The sequence below is a fragment of the Cetorhinus maximus genome, chromosome 27, assembly GCF_964194155.1.
Source record: "Cetorhinus maximus chromosome 27, sCetMax3.hap1.1, whole genome shotgun sequence".
Classification (NCBI taxonomy): Eukaryota; Metazoa; Chordata; class Chondrichthyes; order Lamniformes; family Cetorhinidae; genus Cetorhinus; species Cetorhinus maximus.
Window position 1 is genome coordinate 6,904,371 of NC_135905.1, and position 7,532 is coordinate 6,911,902.

The window sequence follows — 7,532 nt, forward strand, 5'->3', positions numbered from 1 at the left end:
CTGAGGTGCCTCAATACCATTTCAATGCATTTGCATGCAGCCCAAGGGATTCTACAAATATCAGCACCAAAATCCATTACGTTGAGTACAATATTTAAATAAAGGTAAACCTCTGACAGACCCCTTGGCTCATGGGGAGGTGGGGAAGACATTTAGATTTTTTTCCAAGAACTTTATTTATAAAATCTGTAAAAATACATTGCAAAACATTTCAACTTGAAAATTACAGGAAGTGACATAAAATTCAACTTGTCTCCGTGCATTATGTTCCACTCTTGGGTGCTTCTATATAATTGTAATACTCTTGACAGTTACAATATCGATTCTATGTCACGCGTACAGCCTGAGGGCAAAATGTTTCAATTGAAAAATTACAAAGTGCAATACAATTCAACATTTCTCCATTCAGCATGCCTGAGGTGCCTCAATACCATTTCAATGCATTTGCATGCAGCCCAAGGGATTCTACAAATTGTCCAGCCCCTTGGCGCACCATGGCTGAAAGGTCTTAAACAGCGACCTTTCCCCATTGCAACTCTGCAGCAACTGCCCCAAGCTTTAGAGCATCCCTCAGCCCATAACCCTAGATCTTGGAATGTGCCAGTCTGCAATACTTGGTCGAGGGCAACTCTGCACTGGAAGACCAATAAGTTTCAAGCAGACCAGAGTGCCTTTCACCGAGCTGATGGTCATCCAGCTGCTGTTGATGTTTATCTTGATGTGCATCCCTTGCAACAGCTCATAGTGCACAGAATCCTGTGCTGCAGAGCTGCTCAGGATGAACCTCAACAAAAACCACTGTATTTCTCACCAGACCTTCTTTGCAAAGGCACATTCCAGAAGGAGACGAAGAACAGTCTTCCCCAGCACCGCCACCTCTAGGGCAACGTGTGGAGGAGGTGAGACTCTGGGTGTGCAGGAAGGACCTGATTGGGAGGGCCTTTCTCACCAGCAGCCAAGCCTTGGTGCTTGCTTGAAAGTTGTGGTGGTGAGGCATTCTGCCAAATGGCTTTATGACAGCCTGCTCAGGGAACCATCCAATAGGATCCACCATCTCCTTTTCCTGCAGGGCCCTTAGGGCGTTACGTGCAGACCACTGCCTGATGGATTCGTGGAGACATATTTTGATTTGAAGGCCATGAAGTTTGTATGTTTAAGGATTGTTCATTCTGCAATATTTGACAGTAGGCAATTGCTCCCAGCACTGCACTTTAACTTGAACGTATAAGGGACGCCAAACCTTGACTGAAAGTTCCTATGTTCAAGTTCCCCAAAGAGCTAGATGGATAAATATAAAATGTGGTGCAGAACTCAAGAAGATTCCATAGGTCTTTGACGTGCTAGCTTGGTATAGTGCTGGGATTATGCAGTTAGCTGCTGTATAGTCCCCTAACACTGCACTGAATAAGGAATGAATTGTCCATAACTTACTGTCGTAATTGCTATGCAGTTATTGCCACTGAAAACCTTATGTACATGTTGTTGGCTGAGAACAGGATCATAACAATTCCAAATAATTCAACTGCTTATTAGCACAAGGATGCCTCAGAATACCCTGCTGTGAGATACTGCTATTGGAGAAAAACCTGCAATTCCAAGATGAACAAAATATCTACCAGCAAGTCAGTTACGTGTGCTCCATCCTGTTTATGAATTTAAAAAGGATTTTGCGGTGGTTCAGTGAGTAAATGCAGTGTCTGTTGTCAGACTGACCGCAACGTGTCTTAATTGGTGCTGGCTGAAGTTACTTTTGACAGCCAAGGTGGACCTTGCTGGTCATCTATCTGATACTCACACTGAAGAGGTGAATTCTTGCCAACATACTGACCTGATAGTGTTTCTGTATGCATAGTTGAGTTCTGCATTAAACCCATTTTCTATGATACAGTTAAGCTTACAGGGAGACCCCAACAAGTCCTTTCAGTTGCAGAACAATTTGTGTGTTGTTGGAGGCCAGGACCTGGATTTTCATCTTGGGCTCAGGAAGCACGAGTTGTGCCCATTCCCAGTTTCCGAACCCCATCTTCTTGCCTCATTTTTCTCTGAGAAATGTGAGGGGGTGGGGGGGAATCGGTGTGGGAGGAGTGTGGGTATGGAGCTGGGCTGGTTAGAAGGCTTGGCTCGGTTCTTCCTTGGGGACAGCAGCTCAGCTACCAACATCATTATTTTGTCCCCTAAACCTCACCTCTCACTCCATGCCTCCTGCCCCCTCCATGTCCTTTATGCCCTCACCCCCTCTCCATGACCCTTCATACTCCCCATGGCCCCTCATACCCCTATGTCCCTTTGATTAAAAAAAAAGCCATTAAAAAAATAAATCCCCTGAAAAGGTCAATCTGGTGTTAAAAACAAACACATTTCACTTACCACGTCAAAGACAGATAATCCATTAATAACCTGTTAAAACTGTCAATGGAACCACGAACAGTCTCCTGTTGAGATAAATGGTTCTTAGCTTTTAAAACTCAGGCAAGCATTCATAATAAACTTAACTGTACTAACAAACCCTTAAAAATGTAAACAATGGAGTTTACTGAAGCTAAAGAAAACATTTTAAAGCTATACCAGATGCCCTGTCAATCAATGCAGTCCAGGAGCAGGTGAATGTGTTTTTCTCTTAAATGAAAGCTGCTGAAGGTTTTTTTCAAATTTAAAAGCTCTCTAGCTATTTAAATCATTTCAGATTGTTACACCAGGGATCCCAAGCGTTTTCTTCAGTTTTGGATGCATAAGAGCACATGTGCCATGGGAAAAGTACTCTAATGCATCTCAACACTTAAGCATTTCTGATCAATGTAATGTTCAGCTTAACCTTCCAGGACAGAGCCCTGTGATGGATCACCGCAGGTAAAACACATCTACATTATAAAACAGAGTTTAATAGTGGCATTTGAAGTTGTCAAAACATTTATGAGTTACCAGAATGTTCCTGACTCATCAACAGTTATGCCCCAGTGGTCACAACTTTCCAATGAGGCAAGTTTTTGTAATGCCTTCCAAAACCCACACCAGCACAGGAAAAAACAGGGGTTGTGGGGGTGTGGCTGTAGAGTTCAAAGTTCCTATAGGGCTCACAATGGCGACCCTGACCTCGGACAAGGTGAATGCAGGGCCATGACCCAAGGTGCCCTGACCCACAAAAAGCCCTGGTTGGGAAGGCACTGCAACTTTGAAGTTATTGCAAAAAATTCTAAGTTTTTGTCAATCCTGACCCCATTCTTACCAACAAAATCAGACAAAGATCTGGCCCCGAGTGTTACGTTTGCCATCTCTTGCATGTTGCTATATTCCAATGACCTGTAAAGGGAGCTGTTTCACTAAGGATAGGGATGAGAAGAGGTTTTCATGTTTTCATGTCCCAGGATCATCTGCCAAAATTAAGGCGCATTTAATGGTGCGTTATAGGCCTGCAATTTGCTAAGAAATTAATGTGTTATTAGTATGTGAACCCCCCAGCAACATATGGCAAGGAAGAGGCAACCTGTGAATTGGTCATTTGCACTGCTCTGCTGTTAGCCTCAACATCTCAGTGAGTGAAAAAAAAATTCTGTGTTTGCACATTAAATGTCCATTAAACTCTGCAGAAAGTCAAGGCTGGAACTTAACAGCATAATTACATTTTAATGATGAGGTTTATGTTCCTGCAATGCCACTCAACCCTTCCGACCCAGAAAGGGAACAATTTAAACCACTGAGTCTCATTTCTGCAGGAAGTAAATTGTTCTGAGAGAATTTTTTTTAAAATATGCATTTCAAATGTTTTTTCTTACTTTTCCTTTCTGTTCCTTTTCTCTCTCCTTTCAATTTTTCTTTTCATTTCTCATTTCTCTTTCTTTTTCATTATTTGTTCATGGGATGTGGGCTTTGCTGGCTGAGACAGCATTTATTGCCCATCCCTAGCTTCCCTTGAGAAGGTAGTGTTGATCTGCCTTCTTGAATCGTTACAGTCCATGTGGTGTAGGTACACCCACCGTCCGTTAGGAAGAGAGTTCCAGGATTTTGGCCCAGCGACAGTGAAGGAATATTTCCAAGTCAGGATGGTGAGTGACTTGGAGAGGAACTTCCTAGTAGTGGTGTTCCCATGCATCTGCTGCCCTTGTCCTTCTAGATGGTAGTGGTTGTGGGTTTGGAAGGTGCTGTCGAAGGAGCCTTGATGAATTTCTGCAGTGCATCTTGTAGATGGTACACACCGCTGCTACTGTGCGTCAATGGTGGAGGGAGTGAATGTTTGTGGATGGGGTGCCAATCAAGCAGGCTGCTTTGTCCTGGATGGTGTCAAGCTTCTTGAGTGTTGTGGGAGCTGCACTCATCCAGGCAAGTGGGGAGTATTCCATCACACTCCTGATTTGTGCCTTGTAGATGATGGACAAGATTTGGGGAGTCAGGAGGTGAGTTACTCACTGCAGGATTCCTAGCCTCTGATGTGCTCTTGGAACCACAGTATTTATATGGCTAGTCCAGTTCAGTTTCTGGTCAATGGCAGCCCCCAAGATATTGATAATGGGGGATTCATCTGATTTGACCATTTCTTTGCCTCTTTCTCAACTCTTAAATTGCATTGATTAAGGAGATACACTGTTGGTTCTGCTGCTTACTAAGGTTCAACGTGCTCCATTGCCATTATCAGTTCAGATTCAACCAAGTTACAGGATTAAAAAAAATCGAACTGAAGTTGGGAGGTGGGGGGCGTGTGGGGTGGGGTGGGGGGTGATGGTGGCGGGGTGGGGGGAGCGGAATTTATTTAATTGGCACACTGCATGATGCTACAATCTACTAAAATCTGGCCAATGCATTCTTGTATAGTAAAGTTTAGAATAGATGCTAAATGGTTTCATTGACAGGACAGGTGCTTAAACCTGTTTTACTGAAGCTTGTTTGTCATTAGATGGGGAGTTTGGATGTTGATTGTGCATTCTTGTTTCCGGACAGACACAGAGGTCTGGTTCTTAGCGAGTGGATTTAGTTCCTTTGCACTTGTTATGGAAGTGATAGAGATCTTGAGTGGGTAGTGTCCCTACCTCAAGTCCCACTTCAGGACTTGAATCACTATGGGGAGGTGCGTTCATACTGTGGCCAAACGGGTTGATTATCAGCCTGTAAATCCTTCCAATATACCTGATGGCAGGTGGTAAGAGTGGGGGCGTCTCCTGGTCAGCCATACTGCAGAAGGTAACGGCAAACCGCTGCAGCACTTTGCCAAGCATAATCATGGACCAATCCACTGGAAAAGGCCATAATGGCCAACGCCCTCTTAGGCCATGGTAGTGGGAGAAGGAGGATGGAAGTAAGTGATTAGAAATTTTCCAGAACTTGTGATACAAGACTCATGAATACTTTCCTCTTCCTTGGAAGGATGGAGCCGGGCAATTGTGGCAAAAAAATGAACTGTTCTTGTCTGATTATAGCTGCTGATCCTTTAAATCCAGACACATTAACAGCTTAAAAAAAAAATAGGTTGCTGCTCACAGTCCTGGATCAGATATTTCAACCAAGCTTGAGGCTGATAAGAGGGATAATAACAGGGCGGTGCAGTTCAGTTTGTTTGTAACAGTCACTGATATGATCAGATTCAAAATCCAAATTCCAGTAAACTTCCCTGAGATAAAAGGGAGCGGTTCCAATACAAATCGAGAAGCTCATTCAGGATGTGGGGTCATTATTTCAGAGATCATGCTCAGGCTCAAGATAAGGCTGGACTAGTTTGATTGATTGGTCGTGGAGATCAGAGGCAAAAGCTAAAGCTGAGAGCCCAGAAAGAACGGATAGAACTGAGGGGCAAGAATGAAACCTCATCAAGCTTGCCCCATGGCTCCCATAACTAAGGTGCCCCCCACCACAATAATCCCCCAGGAGAGGCACAAAGGGGAAAAAACACCCAGGGCCGAAAAGGGAAAGAAAACCTGGATATTTCTTCTCTGACCCCGTCAGCTGTTCAGAACCAGCCCAGGGGAAAACATGGACAATGAGAATGTGAACTGTTGATCCACTTAGCTCCTACACGATGTGATCTCTGACTCATAGTCACACTCCCTCTTGAAGGTGTCAGAGAGTCAGGACTCACTCCGTAACCTGGAAATGTATTCTAGAGGTTCACCACCATCTGGAAAATGCACCACTGCTTAACATCTTAACCATTTCTGTTCCTAAGTAAGGTACATGCCTGCACCCTGGTCCTCCTCAATCTGTCAAACTGAAATGGATCTATCAATTGGTGCACGATGCAACCATTCCATTATTTAATAGGCCTCTGTTAGGTTGTCTCTAAATCTGCACTGTTCAAAAGTAAATTGTCCCAGGTCTTTCACCCTATCTGTGTAATAAACTAGGAATTGAAGCATCATCAGAAATGGTCCCAGGGTGTGCTTAATGGACATGGACAATTGGAAACAAGGCCTCCAGGAACTTCTGAACATTTATTAACAATATACAACTATGTACAAGGATCGATAAGCGCGAGACTCCTTCCAAAACCTTCTCTCTTGGAGTTCTGGTGACACGTGATCTGGCATCACTGATGATATATGTTTGCTCTTGTCATAACTTGGATTTGAGAAAGAAACACCAGGAATAAGGGGAAGTCAGGCCAGCAACGTAAAGTAATATAAGTAGACCAAAGTAAAATAAAGTTAACATAAGGTAAGTAAAGTTAAGACATGGTAGGGCAGCTTGGTCATGCGCAATGCGTGTCCTGTAATATGTGGGAAGTTGTGGACACTACCGGTGACCTAGATGACCACATGTGCAGGAGGTGCTGCCAACTGTAGAAACTTTAGCTTCGGGTTTCGGAGCTCGAGTGGCGGCCGGAGTCCCTGTGGTGCATCCTGAAGCCTGAGAGCTACGTGGTTAGCACAGTTCAGAGAGGTGGTCACACCGCAGGTTAGGAGCATGGAGGCAGAAAGGGAATGTGTGACCCAGGCAGTCCATGAGAACCAGGCAGGTAGCACAGGAGTCCCCTGGCATCCCCCTCACTAATCGGTTTTCCGTTTCGGATACTGGTGAGAGCTTCGGGTCCTCAGAGGAGTGCAGCCAGAGCCAGGTTTGTGGCACCATGAGTGGCTTGGCTGTACAGGGGGGGAGAAGGAAGAAAGGAAGAGCAGTAGTGATAGGGGGTTCATTGGTTAGGGGAACAGACAGGCGTTTTTGTGGCTGTACACGTGACTCCAGGATGGCATGTTGCCTCCCTGGTGCTAGGGTCAAGGGTACCACAGAGCAGCCGCAGGACATTCTTCTGGGGGAGGGCAAACTGCCAGAGATTGTGGCCCATGTTGGCACTAATAGCTTAGGTAGGAAAGGGAATGTGGTCCTGCAATCGGTATTTAGGGAGCTAGGTAGAAAATTAGCAAGCAGGACCAGAAATGTAGTAATCTCCGGATTACTCCCAGTGCCATGTGCCAGTGAGTACAGAAATAGGAGGATAAGACAGATGAATGCGTGGCTGGAAAGATGGTGCGGGGGGGAGGGCTTTAGATTCCTGGGTCACTGGGACTGGCTCTGGGGGAGATGGCGCCAGATGTGTTGCATCTGAACAGAGC